Here is a 17,033-nt window from a genome sequence, read left to right as displayed (position 1 = left end):
CATCAACCATGAAGCGGTGGCCACCCGAGCATAGAAATAGCAAGAAAGAAAACAAAAAAAACCGCACGTAAAATCTAAAAAAACGTAAACGGGCAACGAAAAAGGGGGGGGTGCAACACGAGGACTTCACAGGGGGTCACCCATCCTAGTACTACTCTCGCCCAAGCACGCTTAACTGCGGAGTTCTGATGGGATCTGGTGCATTAGTGCTGGTATGATAGCACCCGAAATACTATCCATGCTTATTGCTTTTATGTCTTAAAAGACGCAGAACCTCCTGTGTTTTCGTACGCGAGGCGTGGGACCCACGTGACCGATCGGCTCCGTTCCAAAAATACGAAAACCTTCAACCATGAAGCGGAGGCCACCCGAGCATTGAAATAGCAAGAAAGAAAAAAAAACCGCACGTGAAATCTAAAAAAACGCAAACGGACAACGAAAAAGAGGGGGTGCAACACGAGGACTTCCCAGGGGGTCACCCATCCTAGTACTACTCTCGCCCAAGCACGCTTAACTGCGGAGTTCTGATGGGATCCGGTGCATTAGTGCTGGTATGATCGCACCCGGAATACTATCCATGCTTATTGCTTTTATGTCTTAAAAGACGCAGAACCTCCTTTGTTTTCGTACGCGAGGCTTGGGACCCACGTGACCGATCGGCTCCGTTCCAAAAATACGAAAACCATCAACCATGAAGCGGAGGCCACCCGAGCATAGAAATAGCAAGAAAGAAAAAAAAACAAAAAAAAAAAACCGCACGTAAAATCTAAAAAAACGCAAACGGACAACGAAAAAGGGGGGTGCAACACAAGGACTTCCCAGGGGGTCACCCATCCTAGTACTACTCTCGCCCAAGCACGCTTAACTGCGGAGTTCTGATGCGATCCGGTGCATTAGTGCTGGTATGATCGCACCCGAAATACTATCCATGCTTATTGCTTGTATGTCTTAAAAGACGCAGAACCTCCTTTGTTTTCGTACGCGAGGCGTGGGACCCACGTGACCGATCGGCTCCGTTCCAAAAATACGAACACCATGAACAATGAAACGGAGGCCACCCGAGCATAGAAATAGCAAGAAAGAAAAAAAAACAAAAAAAAACTGCACGTAAAATCTAAACAAACGCAAAGGCGCAACGAAAAAGGGGGGTGCAACACGAGGACTTCCCAGGGGGTCACCCATCCTAGTACTACTCTCGCCCAAGCACGCTTAACTGCGGAGTTCTGATGGGATCCGGTGCATTAGTGCTGGTATGATCGCACCCGAAATACTATCCATGCTTATTGCTTGTATGTCTTAAAAGACGCAGAACCTCCTTTGTTTTCGTACGCGAGGCGTGGGACCCACGTGACCGATCGGCTCCGTTCCAAAAATACGAAGACCATGAACCATGAAACGAAGGCCACCCGAGCATAGAAATAGCAAGAAAGAAAAAAAAAACAAAAAAAAACCGCACGTAAAATCTAAAAAAACGCAAACGGACAACGAAAAAGGGGGGTGCAACACGAGGACTTCCCAGGGGGTCACCCATCCTAGTACTACTCTCGCCCAAGCACGCTTTACTGCGGAGTTCTGATGGGATCCGGTGCATTAGTGCTGGTATGATCACACCCGAAATACTATCCATGCTTATTGCTTGTATGTCTTAAAAGACGCAGAACCTCCTTTGTTTTCGTACGCGAGGCGTGGGACCCACGTGACCGATCGGCTCCGTTCCAAAAATACGAAGACCATGAACCATGAAACGGAGGCCACCCGAGCATAGAAATAGCAAGAAAAAAAAAACAAAAAAAAACCGCACGTAAAATCTAAAAAAACGCAAACGGACAACGAAAAAGGGGGGGTGCAACACGAGGACTTCCCAGGGGGTCACCCATCCTAGTACTATTCTCGCCCAAGCACGCTTGACTGCGGAGTTCTGATGGGATCCGGTGCATTAGTGCTGGTATGATAGCACCCGAAATACTATCCATGCTTATTGCTTTTATGTCTTAAAAGACGCAGAACCTCCTTTGTTTTCGTACGCGAGGCGTGGGACCCACGTGACCTATCGGCTCCGTTCCAAAAATACGAAAACCTTCAACCATGAAGCGGAGGCCACCCGAGCATAGAAATAGCAAGAAAGAAAAAAAAACCGCACGTGAAATCTAAAAAAACGCAAACGGACAACGAAAAAGGGGGGTGCAACACGAGGACTTCCCATGGGGTCACCCATCCTAGTACTACTCTCGCCCAAGCACGCTTAACTGCGGAGTTCTGATGGGATCCGGTGCATTAGTGCTGGTATGATCGCACCCGAAATACTGTCCATGCTTATTGCTTGTATGTCTTAAAAGACACAGAACCTCCTTTGTTTTCGTACGCGAGGCGTGGGACCCACGTGACCGATCGGCTCCGTTCCAAAAATACGAAGACCATGAACCATGAAACGGAGGCCACCCGAGCATAGAAATAGCAAGAAAAAAAAAACAAAAAAAAAACCGCACGTAAAATCTAAAAAAACGCAAACGGACAACGAAAAAGGGGGGGTGCAACACGAGGACTTCCCAGGGGGTCACCCATCCTAGTACTATTCTCGCCCAAGCACGCTTGACTGCGGAGTTCTGATGGGATCCGGTGCATTAGTGCTGGTATGATCGCACCCGAAATACTATCCATGCTTATTGCTTTTATGTCTTAAAAGACGCAGAACCTCCTTTGTTTTCGTACGCGAGACGTGGGACCCACGTGACCGATCGGCTCCGTTGCAAAAATACGAAAACCATCAACCATGAAGCGGTGGCCACCCGAGCATAGAAATAGCAAGAAAGAAAAAAAAAACCGCACGTAAAATCTAAAAAAACGCAAACGGGCAACGAAAAAGGGGGGGGGGGGTGCAACACGAGGACTTCCCAGGGGGTCACCCATCCTAGTACTACTCTCGCCCAAGCACACTTAACTGCGGAGTTCTGATGGGATCCGGTGCATTAGTGCTGGTATGATAGCACCCGAAATACTATCCAAGCTTATTGCTTTTATGTCTTAAAAGACGCAGAACCTCCTTTGTTTTCGTACGCGAGGCGTGGGACCCACGTGACCGATCGGCTCTGTTCCAAAAATACGAAAACCTTCAACCATGAAGCGGAGGCCACCCGAGCATAGAAATAGCAAGAAAGAAAAAAAAACCGCACGTGAAATCTAAAAAAACGCAAACGGACAACGAAAAAGGGGGGTGCAACACGAGGACTTCCCAGAGGGTCACCCATCCTAGTACTACTCTCGCCCAAGCACGCTTAACTGCGGAGTTCTGATGGGATCCGGTGCATTAGTGCTCGTATGATCGCACCCGAAATACTATCCATGCTTATTGCTTATATGTCTTAAAAGACGCAGAACCTCCTTTGTTTTCGTACGCGAGGCGTGGGACCCACGTGACCGATCAGCTCCGTTCCAAAAATACGAAGACCATCAACCATGAAGCGGAGGCCACCCGAGCATAGAAATAGCAAGAAAGAAAAAAAAACAAAAAAAAACCGCACGTAAAATCTAAAAAAACGCAAACGGACAACGAAAAAGGGGGGTGCAACACGAGGACTTCCCATGGGGTCACCCATCCTAGTACTACTCTCTCCCAAGCACGCTTAACTGCGGAGTTCTGATGGGATCCGGTGCATTAGTGCTGGTATGATCGCACCCGAAATACTGTCCATGCTTATTGCTTGTATGTCTTAAAAGACACAGAACCTCCTTTGTTTTCGTACGCGAGGCGTGGGACCCACGTGACCGATCGGCTCCGTTCCAAAAATACGAAGACCATGAACCACGAAACGGAGGCCACCCGAGCATAGAAATAGCAAGAAAAAAAAAACAAAAAAAAAACCGCACGTAAAATCTAAAAAAACGCAAACGGACAACGAAAAAGGGGGGGTGCAACACGAGGACTTCCCAAGGGGTCACCCATCCTAGTACTACTCTCGCCCAAGCACGCTTAACTGCGGAGTTCTGATGGGATCCGGTGCATTAGTGCTGGTATGATCGCACCCGAAATACTATCCATGCTTATTGCTTTTATGTCTTAAAAGACGCAGAACCTCCTTTGTTTTCGTACGCGAGACGTGGGACCCACGTGACCGATCGGCTCCGTTCCAAAAATACGAAAACCATCAACCATGAAGCGGTGGCCACCCGAGCATAGAAATAGCAAGAAAGAAAACAAAAAAAAACCGCACGTAAAATCTAAAAAAACGCAAACGGGCAGCGAAAAAGGGGGGGGGGGTGCAACACGAGGACTTCCCAGGGGGTCACACATCCTAGTACTACTCTCGCCCAAGCACGCTTAACTGCGGAGTTCTGATGGGATCCGGTGCATTAGTGCTGGTATGATAGCACCCGAAATACTATCCATGCTTATTGCTTTTATGTCTTAAAAGACGCAGAACCTCCTTTGTTTTCGTACGCGAGGCGTGTGACCCACGTGACCGATCGGCTCCGTTCCAAAAATACGAAAACCTTCAACCATGAAGCGGAGGCCACCCGAGCATAGAAATAGCAAGAAAGAAAAAAAAACAGCACGTGAAATCTAAAAAAACGCAAACGGACAACGAAAAAGGGGGGTGCAACACGAGGACTTCCCAGGGGGTCACCCATCCTAGTACTACTCTCGCCCAAGCACGCTTAACTGCGGAGTTCTGATGGGATCCGGTGCGTTAGTGCTGGTATGATCGCACCCGAAATACTATCATGCTTATTGCTTGTATGTCTTAAAAGACGCAGAACCTCCTTTGTTTTCGTACGCGAGGCGTGGGACCCACATGACCGATCGGCTCCGTTCCAAAAATACGAAGACCATGAACCATGAAACGAAGGCCACCCGAGCATAGAAATAGCAAAAAACAAAAAAAAAACAAAAAAAAAACCGCACGTAAAATCTAAAAAAAACGCAAACGGACAACGAAAAAGGGGGGTGCAACACGAGGACTTCCCAGGGGGTCACCCATCCTAGTACTACTCTCGCCCAAGCACGCTTAATTGCGGTGTTCTGATGGGATCCGGTGCATTAGTGCTGGTATGATCACACCCGAAATATTGTCCATGCTTATTGCTTGTATGTCTTAAAAGACACAGAACCTCCTTTCTTTTCGTACGCGAGGCGTGGGACCCACGTGACCGATCGGCTCCGTTCCAAAAATACGAAGACCATGAACCATGAAACGGAGGCCACCCGAGCATAGAAATAGCAAGAAAAAAAAACAAAAAAAAACCGCACGTAAAATCTAATAAAACGCAAACGGACAACGAAAAAGGGGGGTGAAACACGAGGACTTCCCAGGGGGTCACCCATCCTAGTACTACTCTCTCCCTAGCACGCTTAACTGCGGAGTTCTGATGGGATACGGTGCATTAGTGCTGGTATGATCGCACTCGAAATACTATCCATGCTTATTGCTTTTATGTCTTAAAAGACGCAGAACCTCCTTTGTTTTCGTACGCGAGACGTGGGACCCACGTGACCGATCGGCTCCGTTCCAAAAATACGAAAACCATCAACCATGAAGCGGTGGCCACCCGAGCATAGAAATAGCAAGAAAGAAAACAAAAAAAAAATCGCACGTAAAATCTAAAAAAACGTAAACGGGCAACGAAAAAGGGGGGGGGGGTGCAACACGAGGACTTCCCAGGGGGTCACCCATCCTAGTACTACTCTCGCCCAAGCACGCTTAACTGAGGGGTTCTGATGGGATCCGGTGCATTAGTGCTGGTATGATAGCACCCGAAATACTATCCATGCTTATTGCTTTTATGTCTTAAAAGACGCAGAACCTCCTTTGTTTTCGTACGCGAGGCGTGGGACCCACGTGACCGATCGGCTCCGTTCCAAAAATACGAAAACCTTCAACCATGAAGCGGAGGCCACCCGAGCATAGAAATAGCAAGAAAGAAAAAAAAACCGCACGTGAAATCTAAAAAAACGCAAACGGACAACGAAAAAGGGGGTGCAACACGAGGACTTCCCAGGGGGTCACCAATCCTAGTACTACTCTCGCCCAAGCACGCTTAACTGCGGAGTTCTGATGGGATCCGGTGCATTAGTGCTGGTATGATCGCACCCGAAATACTATCCATGCTTATTGCTTTTATGTCTTAAAAGACGCAGAACCTCCTTTGTTTTCGTACGCGAGGCGTGGGACCCACGTGACCGATCGGCTCCGTTCCAAAAATACGAAAACCATCAACCATGAAGCGGAGGCCACCCGAGCATAGAAATAGCAAGAAAGAAAAAAAAACAAAAAAAAACCGCACGTAAAATCTAAAAAAACGCAAACGGACAACGAAAAAGGGGGGTGCAACACGAGGACTTCCCAGGGGGTCACCCATCCTAGTACTACTCTCGCCCAAGCACGCTTAATTGCGGAGTTCTGATGGGATCCGGTGCGTTAGTGCTGGTATGATCGCACCCGAAATACTATCCATGCTTATTGCTTGTATGTCTTAAAAGACGCAGAACCTCCTTTGTTTTCGTACGCGAGGCGTGGGACCCACGTGACCGATCGGCTTCGTTCCAAAAATACGAAGACCATGAACCATGAAACGAAGGCCACCCGAGTATAGAAATAGCAAGAAAGAAAAAAAAAACAAAAAAAAACCGCACGTAAAATCTAAAAAAACGCAAACGGACAACGAAAAAGGGGGGTGCAACACGAGGACTTCCCAGGGGGTCACCCATCCTAGTACTACTCTCGCCCAAGCACGCTTAACTGCGGAGTTCTGATGGGATCCGGTGCATTAGTGCTGGTATGATCGCACCCGAAATACTATCCATGCTTATTGCTTGTATGTCTTAAAAGACGCAGAACCTTCTTTGTTTTCGTACGCGAGGCGTGGGACCCACGTGACCGATCAGCTCCGTTCCAAAAATACGAAGACCATCAACCATGAAGCGGAGGCCACCCGAGCATAGAAATAGCAATAAAGAAAAAAAAAACAAAAAAAAACCGCACGTAAAATCTAAAAAAACGCAAACGGACAACAAAAAAGGGGGTGCAACACGAGGACTTCCCATGGGGTCACCCATCCTAGTACTACTCTCGCCCAAGCACGCTTAACTGCGGAGTTCTGATGGGATCCGGTGCATTAGTGCTGGTATGATCGCACCCGAAATACTGTCCATGCTTATTGCTTGTATGTCTTAAAAGACACAGAACCTCCTTTGTTTTCGTACGCGAGGCGTGGGACCCACGTGACCGATCGGCTCCGTTCCAAAAATACGAAGACCATGAACCATGAAACGGAGGCCACCCGAGCATAGAAATAGCAAGGAAAAAAAACAAAAAAAACCGCACGTAAAATCTAAAAAAACGCAAACGGACAACGAAAAAAGGGGGGTGCAACACGAGGACTTACCAGGGGGTCACCCATCCTAGCACTACTCTCGCCCAAGCACGCTTAACTGCGGAGTTCTGATGGGATCCGGTGCATTAGCGCTGGTATGATCGCACCCGAAATACTATCCATGCTTATTGCTTTTATGTCTTAAAAGACGCAGAACCTCCTTTGTTTTCGTACGCGAGGCGTGGAACCCACGTGACCGATCGGCTCCGTTCCAAAAATACGAAAACCATCAACCATGAAGCGGAGGCCACCCGAGCATAGAAATAGCAAGAAAGAAAAAAAAACAAAAAAAAACCGCACGTAAAATCTAAAAAAACGCAAACGGACAACGAAAAAGGGGGGTGCAACACGAGGACTTCCCAGGGGGTCACCCATCCTAGTACTACTCTCGCCCAAGCACGCTTAACTGCGGAGTTCTGATGGGATCCGGTGCGTTAGTGCTGGTATGATCGCACCCGAAATACTATCCATGCTTATTGCTTGTATGTCTTAAAAGACGCAGAACCTCCATTGTTTTCGTACGCGAGGCGTGGGACCCACGTGACCGATCGGCTTCGTTCCAAAAATACGAAGACCATGAACCATGAAACGAAGGCCACCCGAGCATAGAAATAGCAAGAAAGAAAAAAAAACAAAAAAAAACCGCACGTAAAATCTAAAAAAACGCAAACGGACAACGAAAAAGGGGGGTGCAACACGAGGACTTCCTAGGGGGTCACCCATCCTAGTACTACTCTCGCCCAAGCACGCTTAACTGCGGAGTTCTGATGGGATCCGGTGCATTAGTGCTGGTATGATCGTACCCGAAATACTATCCATGCTTATTGCTTGTATGTCTTAAAAGACGCAGAACCTTCTTTGTTTTCGTACGCGAGGCGTGGGACCCACGTGACCGATCAGCTCCGTTCCAAAAATACGAAGACCATCAACCATGAAGCGGAGGCCACCCGAGCATAGAAATAGCAAGAAAGAAAAAAAAACAAAAAAATACCGCACGTAAAATCTAAAAAAACGCAAACGGACAACGAAAAAGGGGGGGTGCAACACGAGGACTTCCCATGGGGTCACCCATCCTAGTACTACTCTCGCCCAAGCACGCTTAACTGCGGAGTTCTGATGGGATCCGGTGCATTAGTGCTGGTATGATCACACCCGAAATACTGTCCATGCTTATTGCTTGTATGTCTTAAAAGACACAGAACCTCCTTTGTTTTCGTACGCGAGGCGTGGGACCCACGTGACCGATCGGCTCCGTTCCAAAAATACGAAGACCATGAACCATGAAACGGAGGCCACCCGAGCATAGAAATAGCAAGAAAAAAAAAACAAAAAAAAACCGCACGTAAAATCTAATAAAACGCAAACGGACAACGAAAAAGGGGGGGTGCAACACGAGAACTTCCCAGGGGGTCACCCATCCTAGTACTACTCTCGCCCAAGCACGCTTTACTGCGGAGTTCTGATGGGATCCGGTGCATTAGTGCTGGTATGATCGCACCCGAAATACTATCCATGCTTATTGCTTTTATGTCTTAAAAGACGCAGAATCTCCTTTGTTTTCGTACGCGAGACGTGGGACCCACGTGACCGATCGGCTCCGTTCCAAAAATACGAAAACCATCAACCATGAAGCGGTGGCCACCCGAGCATAGAAATAGCAAGAAAGAAAACAAAAAAAACCGCACATAAAATCTAAAAAAACGTAAACGGGCAACGAAAAAGGGGGGGGGTGCAACACGAGGACTTCCCAGGGGGTCACCCATCCTAGTACTACTCTCGCCCAAGCACGCTTAACTGCGGAGTTCTGATGGGATCCGGTGCATTAGTGCTGGTATGATAGCACCCGAAATACTATCCATGCTTATTGCTTTTATGTCTTAAAAGACGCAGAACCTCCTGTGTTTTCGTACGCGAGGCGTGGGACCCACGTGACCGATCGGCTCCGTTCCAAAAATACGAAAACCTTCAACCATGAAGCGGAGGCCACCCGAGCATTGAAATAGCAAGAAAGAAAAAAAAACCGCACGTGAAATCTAAAAAAACGCAAACGGACAACGAAAAAGGGGGGGTGCAACACGAGGACTTCCCAGGGGGTCACCCATCCTAGTACTACTCTCGCCCAAGCACGCTTAACTGCGGAGTTCTGATGGGATCCGGTGCATTAGTGCTGGTATGATCGCACCCGAAATACTATCCATGCTTATTGCTTTTATGTCTTAAAAGACGCAGAACCTCCTTTGTTTTCGTACGCGAGGCGTGGGACCCACGTGACCGATCGGCTCCGTTCCAAAAATACGAAAACCATCAACCATGAAGCGGAGGCCACCCGAGCATAGAAATAGCAAGAAAGAAAAAAAAACAAAAAAAAAAACCGCACGTAAAATCTAAAAAAACGCAAACGGACAACGAAAAAGGGGGGTGCAACACAAGGACTTCCCAGGGGGTCACCCATCCTAGTACTACTCTCGCCCAAGCACGCTTAACTGCGGAGTTCTGATGCGATCCGGTGCATTAGTGCTGGTATGATCGCACCCGAAATACTATCCATGCTTATTGCTTGTATGTCTTAAAAGACGCAGAACCTCCTTTGTTTTCGTACGCGAGGCGTGGGACCCACGTGACCGATCGGCTCCGTTCCAAAAATACGAACACCATGAACCATGAAACGGAGGCCACCCGAGCATAGAAATAGCAAGAAAGAAAAAAAAAACAAAAAAAAACTGCACGTAAAATCTAAAAAAACGCAAACGCGCAACGAAAAAGGGGGGTGCAACACGAGGACTTCCCAGGGGGTCACCCATCCTAGTACTACTCTCGCCCAAGCACGCTTAACTGCGGAGTTCTGATGGGATCCGGTGCATTAGTGCTGGTATGATCGCACCCGAAATACTATCCATGCTTATTGCTTGTATGTCTTAAAAGACGCAGAACCTCCTTTGTTTTCGTACGCGAGGCGTGGGACCCACGTGACCGATCGGCTCCGTTCCAAAAATACGAAGACCATGAACCATGAAACGAAGGCCACCCGAGCATAGAAATAGCAAGAAAGAAAAAAAAAACAAAAAAAAACCGCACGTAAAATCTAAAAAAACGCAAACGGACAACGAAAAAGGGGGTCCAACACGAGGACTTCCCAGGGGGTCACCCATCCTAGTACTACTCTCGCCCAAGCACGCTTTACTGCGGAGTTCTGATGGGATCCGGTGCATTAGTGCTGGTATGATCACACCCGAAATACTATCCATGCTTATTGCTTGTATGTCTTAAAAGACGCAGAACCTCCTTTGTTTTCGTACGCGAGGCGTGGGACCCACGTGACCGATCGGCTCCGTTCCAAAAATACGAAGACCATGAACCATGAAACGGAGGCCACCCGAGCATAGAAATAGCAAGAAAAAAAAAACAAAAAAAAACCGCACGTAAAATCTAAAAAAACGCAAACGGACAACGAAAAAGGGGGGGTGCAACACGAGGACTTCCCAGGGGGTCACCCATCCTAGTACTATTCTCGCCCAAGCACGCTTGACTTTGGAGTTCTGATGGGATCCGGTGCATTAGTGCTGGTATGATAGCACCCGAAATACTATCCATGCTTATTGCTTTTATGTCTTAAAAGACGCAGAACCTCCTTTGTTTTCGTACGCGAGGCGTGGGACCCACGTGACCGATCGGCTCCGTTCCAAAAATACGAAAACCTTCAACCATGAAGCGGAGGCCACCCGAGCATAGAAATAGCAAGAAAGAAAAAAAAACCGCACGTGAAATCTAAAAAAACGCAAACGGACAACGAAAAAGGGGGGTGCAACACGAGGACTTCCCATGGGGTCACCCATCCTAGTACTACTCTCGCCCAAGCACGCTTAACTGCGGAGTTCTGATGGGATCCGGTGCATTAGTGCTGGTATGATCGCACCCGAAATACTATCCATGCTTATTGCTTTTATGTCTTAAAAGACGCAGAACCTCCTTTGTTTTCGTACGCGAGACGTAGGACCCACGTGACCGATCGGCTCCGTTCCAAAAATACGAAAACCATCAACCATGAAGCGGTGGCCACCCGAGCATAGAAATAGCAAGAAAGAAAACAAAAAAAAACCGCACGTAAAATCTAAAAAAACGCAAACGGGCAGCGAAAAAGGGGGGGGGTGCAACACGAGGACTTCCCAGGGGGTCACACATCCTAGTACTACTCTCGCCCAAGCACGCTTAACTGCGGAGTTCTGATGGGATCCGGTGCATTAGTGCTGGTATGATAGCACCCGAAATACTATCCATGCTTATTGCTTTTATGTCTTAAAAGACGCAGAACCTCCTTTGTTTTCGTACGCGAGGCGTGGGACCCACGTGACCGATCGGCTCCGTTCCAAAAATACGAAAACCTTCAACCATGAAGCGGAGGCCACCCGAGCATAGAAATAGCAAGAAAGAAAAAAAAACAGCACGTGAAATCTAAAAAAAACGCAAACGGACAACGAAAAAGGGGGGTGCAACACGAGGACTTCCCAGGGGGTCACACATCCTAGTACTACTCTCGCCCAAGCACGCTTAACTGCGGAGTTCTGATGGGATCCGGTGCGTTAGTGCTGGTATGATCGCACCCGAAATACTATCCATGCTTATTGCTTGTATGTCTTAAAAGACGCAGAACCTCCTTTGTTTTCGTACGCGAGGCGTGGGACCCACATGACCGATCGGCTCCGTTCCAAAAATACGAAGACCATGAACCATGAAACGAAGGCCACCCGAGCATAGAAATAGCAAAAAAGAAAAAAAAAACAAAAAAAAAAACCGCACGTAAAATCTAAAAAAACGCAAACGGACAACGAAAAAGGGGGGTGCAACACGAGGACTTCCCAGGGGGTCACCCATCCTAGTACTACTCTCGCCCAAGCACGCTTAACTGCGGTGTTCTGATGGGATCCGGTGCATTAGTGCTGTTATGATCACACCCGAAATATTGTCCATGCTTATTGCTTGTATGTCTTAAAAGACACAGAACCTCCTTTGTTTTCGTACGCGAGGCGTGGGACCCACGTGACCGATCGGCTCCGTTCCAAAAATACGAAGACCATGAACCATGAAACGGAGGCCACCCGAGCATAGAAATAGCAAGAAAAAAAACAAAAAAAAACCGCACGTAAAATCTAATAAAACGCAAACGGACAACGAAAAAGGGGGGGTGCAACACGAGGACTTCCCAGGGGGTCACCCATCCTAGTACTACTCTCGCCCTAGCACGCTTAACTGCGGAGTTCTGATGGGATACGGTGCATTAGTGCTGGTATGATCGCACTCGAAATACTATCCATGCTTATTGCTTTTATGTCTTAAAAGACGCAGAACCTCCTTTGTTTTCGTACGCGAGACGTGGGACCCACGTGACCGATCGGCTCCGTTCCAAAAATACGAAAACCATCAACCATGAAGCGGTGGCCACCCGAGCATAGAAATAGCAAGAAAGAAAACAAAAAAAATCGCACGTAAAATCTAAAAAAACGTAAACGGGCAACGAAAAAGGGGGGGGGGGTGCAACACGAGGACTTCCCAGGGGGTCACCCATCCTAGTACTACTCTCGCCCAAGCACGCTTAACTGCGGAGTTCTGATGGGATCCGGTGCATTAGTGCTGGTATGATGGCACCCGAAATACTATCCATGCTTATTGCTTTTATGTCTTAAAAGACGCAGAACCTCCTTTGTTTTCGTACGCGAGGCGTGCGACCCACGTGACCGATCGGCTCCGTTCCAAAAATACGAAAACCTTCAACCATGAAGCGGAGGCCACCCGAGCATAGAAATAGCAAGAAAGAAAAAAAAACCGCACGTGAAATCTAAAAAAACGCAAACGGACAACGAAAAAGGGGGTGCAACACGAGGACTTCCCAGGGGGTCACCCATCCTAGTACTACTCTCGCCCAAGCACGCTTAACTGCGGAGTTCTGATGGGATCCGGTGCATTAGTGCTGGTATGATCGCACCCGAAATACTATCCATGCTTATTGCTTTTATGTCTTAAAAGACGCAGAACCTCCTTTGTTTTCGTACGCGAGGCGTGGGACCCACGTGACCGATCGGCTCCGTTCCAAAAATACGAAAACCATCAACCATGAAGCGGAGGCCACCCGAGCATAGAAATAGCAAGAAAGAAAAAAAAACAAAAAAAAAACCGCACGTAAAATCTAAAAAAACGCAAACGGACAACGAAAAAGGGGGGTGCAACACAAGGACTTCCCACGGGGTCATCCATCCTAGTACTACTCTCGCCCAAGCACGCTTAACTGCGGAGTTCTGATGCGATCCGGTGCATTAGTGCTGGTATGATCGCACCCGAAATACTATCCATGCTTATTGCTTGTATGTCTTAAAAGACGCAGAACCTCCTTTGTTTTCGTACGCGAGGCGTGAGACCCACGTGACCGATCGGCTCCGTTCCAAAAATACGAAGACCATGAACCATGAAACGAAGGCCACCCGAGCATAGAAATAGCAAGAAAGAAAAAAAAAACAAAAAAAAACCGCACGTAAAATCTAAAAAAACGCAAACGGACAACGAAAAAGGGGGGTGCAACACGAGGACTTCCCAGGGGGTCACCCATCCTAGTACTACTCTCGCCCAAGCACGCTTAACTGCGGAGTTCTGATGGGATCCGGTGCATTAGTGCTGGTATGATCGCACCCGAAATACTATCCATGCTTATTGCTTGTATGTCTTAAAAGACGCAGAACCTCCTTTGTTTTCGTACGCGAGGCGTGGGACCCACGTGACCGATCAGCTCCGTTCCAAAAATACAAAGACCATCAACCATGAAGCGGAGGCCACCCGAGCATAGAAATAGCAAGAAAGAAAAAAAAACAAAAAAAAACCGCACGTAAAATCTAAAAAAACGCAAACGGACAACGAAAAAGGGGGGTGCAACACGAGGACTTCCCATGGGGTCACCCATCCTAGTACTACTCTCTCCCAAGCACGCTTAACTGCGGAGTTCTGATGGGATCCGGTGCATTAGTGCTGGTATGATCGCACCCGAAATACTGTCCATGCTTATTGCTTGTATGTCTTAAAAGACACAGAACCTCCTTTGTTTTCGTACGCGAGGCGTGGGACCCACGTGACCGATCGGCTCCGTTCCAAAAATACGAAGACCATGAACCATGAAACGGAGGCCACCCGAGCATAGAAATAGCAAGAAAAAAAAACAAAAAAAAAACGCACGTAAAATCTAAAAAAACGCAAACGGACAACGAAAAAGGGGGGGGGGGTGCAACACGAGGACTTCCCAAGGGGTCACCCATCCTAGTACTACTCTCGCCCAAGCACGCTTAACTGCGGAGTTCTGATGGGATCCGGTGCATTAGTGCTGGTATGATCGCACCCGAAATACTATCCATGCTTATTGCTTTTATGTCTTAAAAGAAGCAGAACCTCCTTTGTTTTCGTACGCGAGACGTGGGACCCACGTGACCGATCGGCTCCGTTCCAAAAATACGAAAACCATCAACCATGAAGCGGTGGCCACCCGAGCATAGAAATAGCAAGAAAGAAAACAAAAAAAAACCGCACGTAAAATCTAAAAAAACGCAAACGGGCAACGAAAAAGGGGGGGTGCAACACGAGGACTTCCCAGGGGGTCACACATCCTAGTACTACTCTCGCCCAAGCACGCTTAACTGCGGAGTTCTGATGGGATCCGGTGCATTAGTGCTGGTATGATAGCACCCGAAATACTATCCATGCTTATTGCTTTTATGTCTTAAAAGACGCAGAACCTCCTTTGTTTTCGTACGCGAGGCGTGGGACCCACGTGACCGATCGGCTCCGTTCCAAAAATACGAAAACCTTCAACCATGAAGCGGAGGCCACCCGAGCATAGAAATAGCAAGAAACAAAAAAAAACTGCACGTAAAATCTAAAAAAACGCAAACGCGCAACGAAAAAGGGGGGTGCAACATGAGGACTTCCCAGGGGGTCACCCATCCTAGTACTACTCTCGCCCAAGCACGCTTAACTGCGGAGTTCTGATGGGATCCGGTGCATTAGTGCTGGTATGATCGCACCCGAAATACTATCCATGCTTATTGCTTGTATGTCTTAAAAGACGCAGAACCTCCTTTGTTTTCGTACGCGAGGCGTGGGACCCACGTGACCGATCGGCTCCGTTCCAAAAATACGAAGACCATGAACCATGAAACGAAGGCCACCCGAGCATAGAAATAGCAAGAAAGAAAAAAAAAAACAAAAACAAAACCGCACGTAAAATCTAAAAAAACGCAAACGGACAACGAAAAAGGGGGGTGCAACACGAGGACTTCCCAGGGGGTCACCCATCCTAGTACTACTCTCGCCCAAGCGCGCTTAACTGCGGAGTTCTGATGGGATCCGGTGCATTAGTGCTGGTATGATCGCACCCGAAATACTATCCATGCTTATTGCTTGTATGTCTTAAAAGACGCAGAACCTCCTTTGTTTTCGTACGCGAGGCGTGGGACCCACGTGACCGATCGGCTCCGTTCCAAAAATACGAAAACCATCAACCATGAAGCGGAGGCCACCCGAGCATAGAAATAGCAAGAAAGAAAAAAAAACAAAAAAAAACCGCACGTAAAATCTAAAAAAACGCAAACGGACAACGAAAAAGGGGGGTGCAACACGAGGACTTCCCAGGGGGTCACACATCCTAGTACTACTCTCGCCCAAGCACGCTTAACTGCGGAGTTCTGATGGGATCCGGTGCGTTAGTGCTGGTATGATCGCACCCGAAATACTATCCATGCTTATTGCTTGTATGTCTTAAAAGACGCAGAACCTCCTTTGTTTTCGTACGCGAGGCGTGGGACCCACATGACCGATCGGCTCCGTTCCAAAAATACGAAGACCATGAACCATGAAACGAAGGCCACCCGAGCATAGAAATAGCAAAAAAGAAAAAAAAAACAAAAAAAAAAACCGCACGTAAAATCTAAAAAAACGCAAACGGACAACGAAAAAGGGGGGTGCAACACGAGGACTTCCCAGGGGGTCACCCATCCTAGTACTACTCTCGCCCAAGCACGCTTAACTGCGGTGTTCTGATGGGATCCGGTGCATTAGTGCTGTTATGATCACACCCGAAATATTGTCCATGCTTATTGCTTGTATGTCTTAAAAGACACAGAACCTCCTTTGTTTTCGTACGCGAGGCGTGGGACCCACGTGACCGATCGGCTCCGTTCCAAAAATACGAAGACCATGAACCATGAAACGGAGGCCACCCGAGCATAGAAATAGCAAGAAAAAAAACAAAAAAAAACCGCACGTAAAATCTAATAAAACGCAAACGGACAACGAAAAAGGGGGGGTGCAACACGAGGACTTCCCAGGGGGTCACCCATCCTAGTACTACTCTCGCCCTAGCACGCTTAACTGCGGAGTTCTGATGGGATACGGTGCATTAGTGCTGGTATGATCGCACTCGAAATACTATCCATGCTTATTGCTTTTATGTCTTAAAAGACGCAGAACCTCCTTTGTTTTCGTACGCGAGACGTGGGACCCACGTGACCGATCGGCTCCGTTCCAAAAATACGAAAACCATCAACCATGAAGCGGTGGCCACCCGAGCATAGAAATAGCAAGAAAGAAAACAAAAAAAATCGCACGTAAAATCTAAAAAAACGTAAACGGGCAAC

At 47.8% G+C, this 17,033-nt stretch overlaps 49 non-coding genes across 49 annotated transcripts; all 49 read right to left on the bottom strand.

Moving 5' to 3' along the window:
* Nucleotides 1–107: 107 nt before the first annotated feature.
* LOC145147151 (5S ribosomal RNA) lies at nt 108–226 on the bottom strand. Its single transcript, XR_013728064.1, has one exon. It is a non-coding gene; the product is annotated as a 5S ribosomal RNA (ribosomal RNA).
* Nucleotides 227–446: 220 nt separating this feature from the next.
* On the bottom strand, nt 447–565 carry LOC145155585 (5S ribosomal RNA). The gene has a single exon (XR_013736018.1). It is a non-coding gene; the product is annotated as a 5S ribosomal RNA (ribosomal RNA).
* A 232-nt stretch (nt 566–797) lies between these two features.
* LOC145144208 (5S ribosomal RNA) lies at nt 798–916 on the bottom strand. The gene has a single exon (XR_013725222.1). It is a non-coding gene; the product is annotated as a 5S ribosomal RNA (ribosomal RNA).
* A 229-nt stretch (nt 917–1,145) lies between these two features.
* LOC145155574 (5S ribosomal RNA) lies at nt 1,146–1,264 on the bottom strand. The gene has a single exon (XR_013736007.1). It is a non-coding gene; the product is annotated as a 5S ribosomal RNA (ribosomal RNA).
* A 230-nt stretch (nt 1,265–1,494) lies between these two features.
* LOC145137608 (5S ribosomal RNA) lies at nt 1,495–1,613 on the bottom strand. The gene has a single exon (XR_013721140.1). It is a non-coding gene; the product is annotated as a 5S ribosomal RNA (ribosomal RNA).
* A 227-nt stretch (nt 1,614–1,840) lies between these two features.
* Nucleotides 1,841–1,959, bottom strand: LOC145145876 (5S ribosomal RNA). Its single transcript, XR_013726829.1, has one exon. It is a non-coding gene; the product is annotated as a 5S ribosomal RNA (ribosomal RNA).
* A 219-nt stretch (nt 1,960–2,178) lies between these two features.
* LOC145152810 (5S ribosomal RNA) lies at nt 2,179–2,297 on the bottom strand. The gene has a single exon (XR_013733336.1). It is a non-coding gene; the product is annotated as a 5S ribosomal RNA (ribosomal RNA).
* Nucleotides 2,298–2,525: 228 nt separating this feature from the next.
* LOC145135332 (5S ribosomal RNA) lies at nt 2,526–2,644 on the bottom strand. Its single transcript, XR_013719799.1, has one exon. It is a non-coding gene; the product is annotated as a 5S ribosomal RNA (ribosomal RNA).
* Nucleotides 2,645–2,870: 226 nt separating this feature from the next.
* Nucleotides 2,871–2,989, bottom strand: LOC145142825 (5S ribosomal RNA). The gene has a single exon (XR_013723890.1). It is a non-coding gene; the product is annotated as a 5S ribosomal RNA (ribosomal RNA).
* A 219-nt stretch (nt 2,990–3,208) lies between these two features.
* Nucleotides 3,209–3,327, bottom strand: LOC145145142 (5S ribosomal RNA). The gene has a single exon (XR_013726130.1). It is a non-coding gene; the product is annotated as a 5S ribosomal RNA (ribosomal RNA).
* Nucleotides 3,328–3,556: 229 nt separating this feature from the next.
* Nucleotides 3,557–3,675, bottom strand: LOC145145628 (5S ribosomal RNA). The gene has a single exon (XR_013726591.1). It is a non-coding gene; the product is annotated as a 5S ribosomal RNA (ribosomal RNA).
* A 228-nt stretch (nt 3,676–3,903) lies between these two features.
* On the bottom strand, nt 3,904–4,022 carry LOC145153409 (5S ribosomal RNA). The gene has a single exon (XR_013733919.1). It is a non-coding gene; the product is annotated as a 5S ribosomal RNA (ribosomal RNA).
* A 229-nt stretch (nt 4,023–4,251) lies between these two features.
* LOC145147571 (5S ribosomal RNA) lies at nt 4,252–4,370 on the bottom strand. Its single transcript, XR_013728470.1, has one exon. It is a non-coding gene; the product is annotated as a 5S ribosomal RNA (ribosomal RNA).
* Nucleotides 4,371–4,589: 219 nt separating this feature from the next.
* On the bottom strand, nt 4,590–4,708 carry LOC145152545 (5S ribosomal RNA). The gene has a single exon (XR_013733078.1). It is a non-coding gene; the product is annotated as a 5S ribosomal RNA (ribosomal RNA).
* Nucleotides 4,709–4,939: 231 nt separating this feature from the next.
* LOC145148839 (5S ribosomal RNA) lies at nt 4,940–5,058 on the bottom strand. Its single transcript, XR_013729705.1, has one exon. It is a non-coding gene; the product is annotated as a 5S ribosomal RNA (ribosomal RNA).
* Nucleotides 5,059–5,283: 225 nt separating this feature from the next.
* LOC145150953 (5S ribosomal RNA) lies at nt 5,284–5,402 on the bottom strand. The gene has a single exon (XR_013731757.1). It is a non-coding gene; the product is annotated as a 5S ribosomal RNA (ribosomal RNA).
* Nucleotides 5,403–5,632: 230 nt separating this feature from the next.
* LOC145149425 (5S ribosomal RNA) lies at nt 5,633–5,751 on the bottom strand. The gene has a single exon (XR_013730283.1). It is a non-coding gene; the product is annotated as a 5S ribosomal RNA (ribosomal RNA).
* A 218-nt stretch (nt 5,752–5,969) lies between these two features.
* Nucleotides 5,970–6,088, bottom strand: LOC145145001 (5S ribosomal RNA). The gene has a single exon (XR_013725995.1). It is a non-coding gene; the product is annotated as a 5S ribosomal RNA (ribosomal RNA).
* A 229-nt stretch (nt 6,089–6,317) lies between these two features.
* Nucleotides 6,318–6,436, bottom strand: LOC145141194 (5S ribosomal RNA). Its single transcript, XR_013722490.1, has one exon. It is a non-coding gene; the product is annotated as a 5S ribosomal RNA (ribosomal RNA).
* Nucleotides 6,437–6,666: 230 nt separating this feature from the next.
* On the bottom strand, nt 6,667–6,785 carry LOC145155562 (5S ribosomal RNA). The gene has a single exon (XR_013735996.1). It is a non-coding gene; the product is annotated as a 5S ribosomal RNA (ribosomal RNA).
* A 229-nt stretch (nt 6,786–7,014) lies between these two features.
* Nucleotides 7,015–7,133, bottom strand: LOC145152809 (5S ribosomal RNA). The gene has a single exon (XR_013733335.1). It is a non-coding gene; the product is annotated as a 5S ribosomal RNA (ribosomal RNA).
* Nucleotides 7,134–7,358: 225 nt separating this feature from the next.
* On the bottom strand, nt 7,359–7,477 carry LOC145148910 (5S ribosomal RNA). The gene has a single exon (XR_013729774.1). It is a non-coding gene; the product is annotated as a 5S ribosomal RNA (ribosomal RNA).
* Nucleotides 7,478–7,706: 229 nt separating this feature from the next.
* LOC145152543 (5S ribosomal RNA) lies at nt 7,707–7,825 on the bottom strand. The gene has a single exon (XR_013733077.1). It is a non-coding gene; the product is annotated as a 5S ribosomal RNA (ribosomal RNA).
* Nucleotides 7,826–8,054: 229 nt separating this feature from the next.
* LOC145146394 (5S ribosomal RNA) lies at nt 8,055–8,173 on the bottom strand. The gene has a single exon (XR_013727340.1). It is a non-coding gene; the product is annotated as a 5S ribosomal RNA (ribosomal RNA).
* A 230-nt stretch (nt 8,174–8,403) lies between these two features.
* On the bottom strand, nt 8,404–8,522 carry LOC145154590 (5S ribosomal RNA). The gene has a single exon (XR_013735058.1). It is a non-coding gene; the product is annotated as a 5S ribosomal RNA (ribosomal RNA).
* Nucleotides 8,523–8,749: 227 nt separating this feature from the next.
* On the bottom strand, nt 8,750–8,868 carry LOC145154310 (5S ribosomal RNA). Its single transcript, XR_013734787.1, has one exon. It is a non-coding gene; the product is annotated as a 5S ribosomal RNA (ribosomal RNA).
* A 226-nt stretch (nt 8,869–9,094) lies between these two features.
* On the bottom strand, nt 9,095–9,213 carry LOC145155874 (5S ribosomal RNA). The gene has a single exon (XR_013736302.1). It is a non-coding gene; the product is annotated as a 5S ribosomal RNA (ribosomal RNA).
* Nucleotides 9,214–9,433: 220 nt separating this feature from the next.
* Nucleotides 9,434–9,552, bottom strand: LOC145155551 (5S ribosomal RNA). The gene has a single exon (XR_013735985.1). It is a non-coding gene; the product is annotated as a 5S ribosomal RNA (ribosomal RNA).
* A 231-nt stretch (nt 9,553–9,783) lies between these two features.
* LOC145144207 (5S ribosomal RNA) lies at nt 9,784–9,902 on the bottom strand. Its single transcript, XR_013725221.1, has one exon. It is a non-coding gene; the product is annotated as a 5S ribosomal RNA (ribosomal RNA).
* Nucleotides 9,903–10,132: 230 nt separating this feature from the next.
* On the bottom strand, nt 10,133–10,251 carry LOC145155538 (5S ribosomal RNA). The gene has a single exon (XR_013735973.1). It is a non-coding gene; the product is annotated as a 5S ribosomal RNA (ribosomal RNA).
* A 229-nt stretch (nt 10,252–10,480) lies between these two features.
* On the bottom strand, nt 10,481–10,599 carry LOC145148462 (5S ribosomal RNA). Its single transcript, XR_013729345.1, has one exon. It is a non-coding gene; the product is annotated as a 5S ribosomal RNA (ribosomal RNA).
* Nucleotides 10,600–10,826: 227 nt separating this feature from the next.
* Nucleotides 10,827–10,945, bottom strand: LOC145146959 (5S ribosomal RNA). Its single transcript, XR_013727879.1, has one exon. It is a non-coding gene; the product is annotated as a 5S ribosomal RNA (ribosomal RNA).
* Nucleotides 10,946–11,164: 219 nt separating this feature from the next.
* Nucleotides 11,165–11,283, bottom strand: LOC145152808 (5S ribosomal RNA). The gene has a single exon (XR_013733334.1). It is a non-coding gene; the product is annotated as a 5S ribosomal RNA (ribosomal RNA).
* A 227-nt stretch (nt 11,284–11,510) lies between these two features.
* Nucleotides 11,511–11,629, bottom strand: LOC145147570 (5S ribosomal RNA). The gene has a single exon (XR_013728469.1). It is a non-coding gene; the product is annotated as a 5S ribosomal RNA (ribosomal RNA).
* A 220-nt stretch (nt 11,630–11,849) lies between these two features.
* On the bottom strand, nt 11,850–11,968 carry LOC145145110 (5S ribosomal RNA). The gene has a single exon (XR_013726100.1). It is a non-coding gene; the product is annotated as a 5S ribosomal RNA (ribosomal RNA).
* A 232-nt stretch (nt 11,969–12,200) lies between these two features.
* On the bottom strand, nt 12,201–12,319 carry LOC145149236 (5S ribosomal RNA). Its single transcript, XR_013730088.1, has one exon. It is a non-coding gene; the product is annotated as a 5S ribosomal RNA (ribosomal RNA).
* Nucleotides 12,320–12,544: 225 nt separating this feature from the next.
* Nucleotides 12,545–12,663, bottom strand: LOC145147801 (5S ribosomal RNA). The gene has a single exon (XR_013728690.1). It is a non-coding gene; the product is annotated as a 5S ribosomal RNA (ribosomal RNA).
* Nucleotides 12,664–12,891: 228 nt separating this feature from the next.
* Nucleotides 12,892–13,010, bottom strand: LOC145142553 (5S ribosomal RNA). The gene has a single exon (XR_013723599.1). It is a non-coding gene; the product is annotated as a 5S ribosomal RNA (ribosomal RNA).
* A 218-nt stretch (nt 13,011–13,228) lies between these two features.
* On the bottom strand, nt 13,229–13,347 carry LOC145155526 (5S ribosomal RNA). The gene has a single exon (XR_013735961.1). It is a non-coding gene; the product is annotated as a 5S ribosomal RNA (ribosomal RNA).
* Nucleotides 13,348–13,577: 230 nt separating this feature from the next.
* On the bottom strand, nt 13,578–13,696 carry LOC145147540 (5S ribosomal RNA). The gene has a single exon (XR_013728439.1). It is a non-coding gene; the product is annotated as a 5S ribosomal RNA (ribosomal RNA).
* A 230-nt stretch (nt 13,697–13,926) lies between these two features.
* On the bottom strand, nt 13,927–14,045 carry LOC145155515 (5S ribosomal RNA). Its single transcript, XR_013735950.1, has one exon. It is a non-coding gene; the product is annotated as a 5S ribosomal RNA (ribosomal RNA).
* A 229-nt stretch (nt 14,046–14,274) lies between these two features.
* LOC145145627 (5S ribosomal RNA) lies at nt 14,275–14,393 on the bottom strand. The gene has a single exon (XR_013726590.1). It is a non-coding gene; the product is annotated as a 5S ribosomal RNA (ribosomal RNA).
* Nucleotides 14,394–14,623: 230 nt separating this feature from the next.
* Nucleotides 14,624–14,742, bottom strand: LOC145153408 (5S ribosomal RNA). The gene has a single exon (XR_013733918.1). It is a non-coding gene; the product is annotated as a 5S ribosomal RNA (ribosomal RNA).
* Nucleotides 14,743–14,967: 225 nt separating this feature from the next.
* Nucleotides 14,968–15,086, bottom strand: LOC145147569 (5S ribosomal RNA). Its single transcript, XR_013728468.1, has one exon. It is a non-coding gene; the product is annotated as a 5S ribosomal RNA (ribosomal RNA).
* Nucleotides 15,087–15,305: 219 nt separating this feature from the next.
* LOC145143568 (5S ribosomal RNA) lies at nt 15,306–15,424 on the bottom strand. Its single transcript, XR_013724599.1, has one exon. It is a non-coding gene; the product is annotated as a 5S ribosomal RNA (ribosomal RNA).
* A 232-nt stretch (nt 15,425–15,656) lies between these two features.
* On the bottom strand, nt 15,657–15,775 carry LOC145135690 (5S ribosomal RNA). Its single transcript, XR_013719967.1, has one exon. It is a non-coding gene; the product is annotated as a 5S ribosomal RNA (ribosomal RNA).
* Nucleotides 15,776–16,004: 229 nt separating this feature from the next.
* On the bottom strand, nt 16,005–16,123 carry LOC145145109 (5S ribosomal RNA). Its single transcript, XR_013726099.1, has one exon. It is a non-coding gene; the product is annotated as a 5S ribosomal RNA (ribosomal RNA).
* Nucleotides 16,124–16,355: 232 nt separating this feature from the next.
* LOC145149235 (5S ribosomal RNA) lies at nt 16,356–16,474 on the bottom strand. The gene has a single exon (XR_013730087.1). It is a non-coding gene; the product is annotated as a 5S ribosomal RNA (ribosomal RNA).
* Nucleotides 16,475–16,699: 225 nt separating this feature from the next.
* Nucleotides 16,700–16,818, bottom strand: LOC145147800 (5S ribosomal RNA). Its single transcript, XR_013728689.1, has one exon. It is a non-coding gene; the product is annotated as a 5S ribosomal RNA (ribosomal RNA).
* Nucleotides 16,819–17,033: the final 215 nt, after the last annotated feature.

This window comes from Lactuca virosa, chromosome 1 (genome assembly GCF_052849685.1).
Source record: "Lactuca virosa cultivar CGN04683 chromosome 1, Lactuca_virosa_CGN04683_v6, whole genome shotgun sequence".
Lineage (NCBI taxonomy): Eukaryota > Viridiplantae > Streptophyta > Magnoliopsida > Asterales > Asteraceae > Lactuca > Lactuca virosa.
The sequence above is the reverse complement of the archived record's forward strand: the minus strand, read 5'-3'. Positions and strand labels throughout refer to the sequence as shown.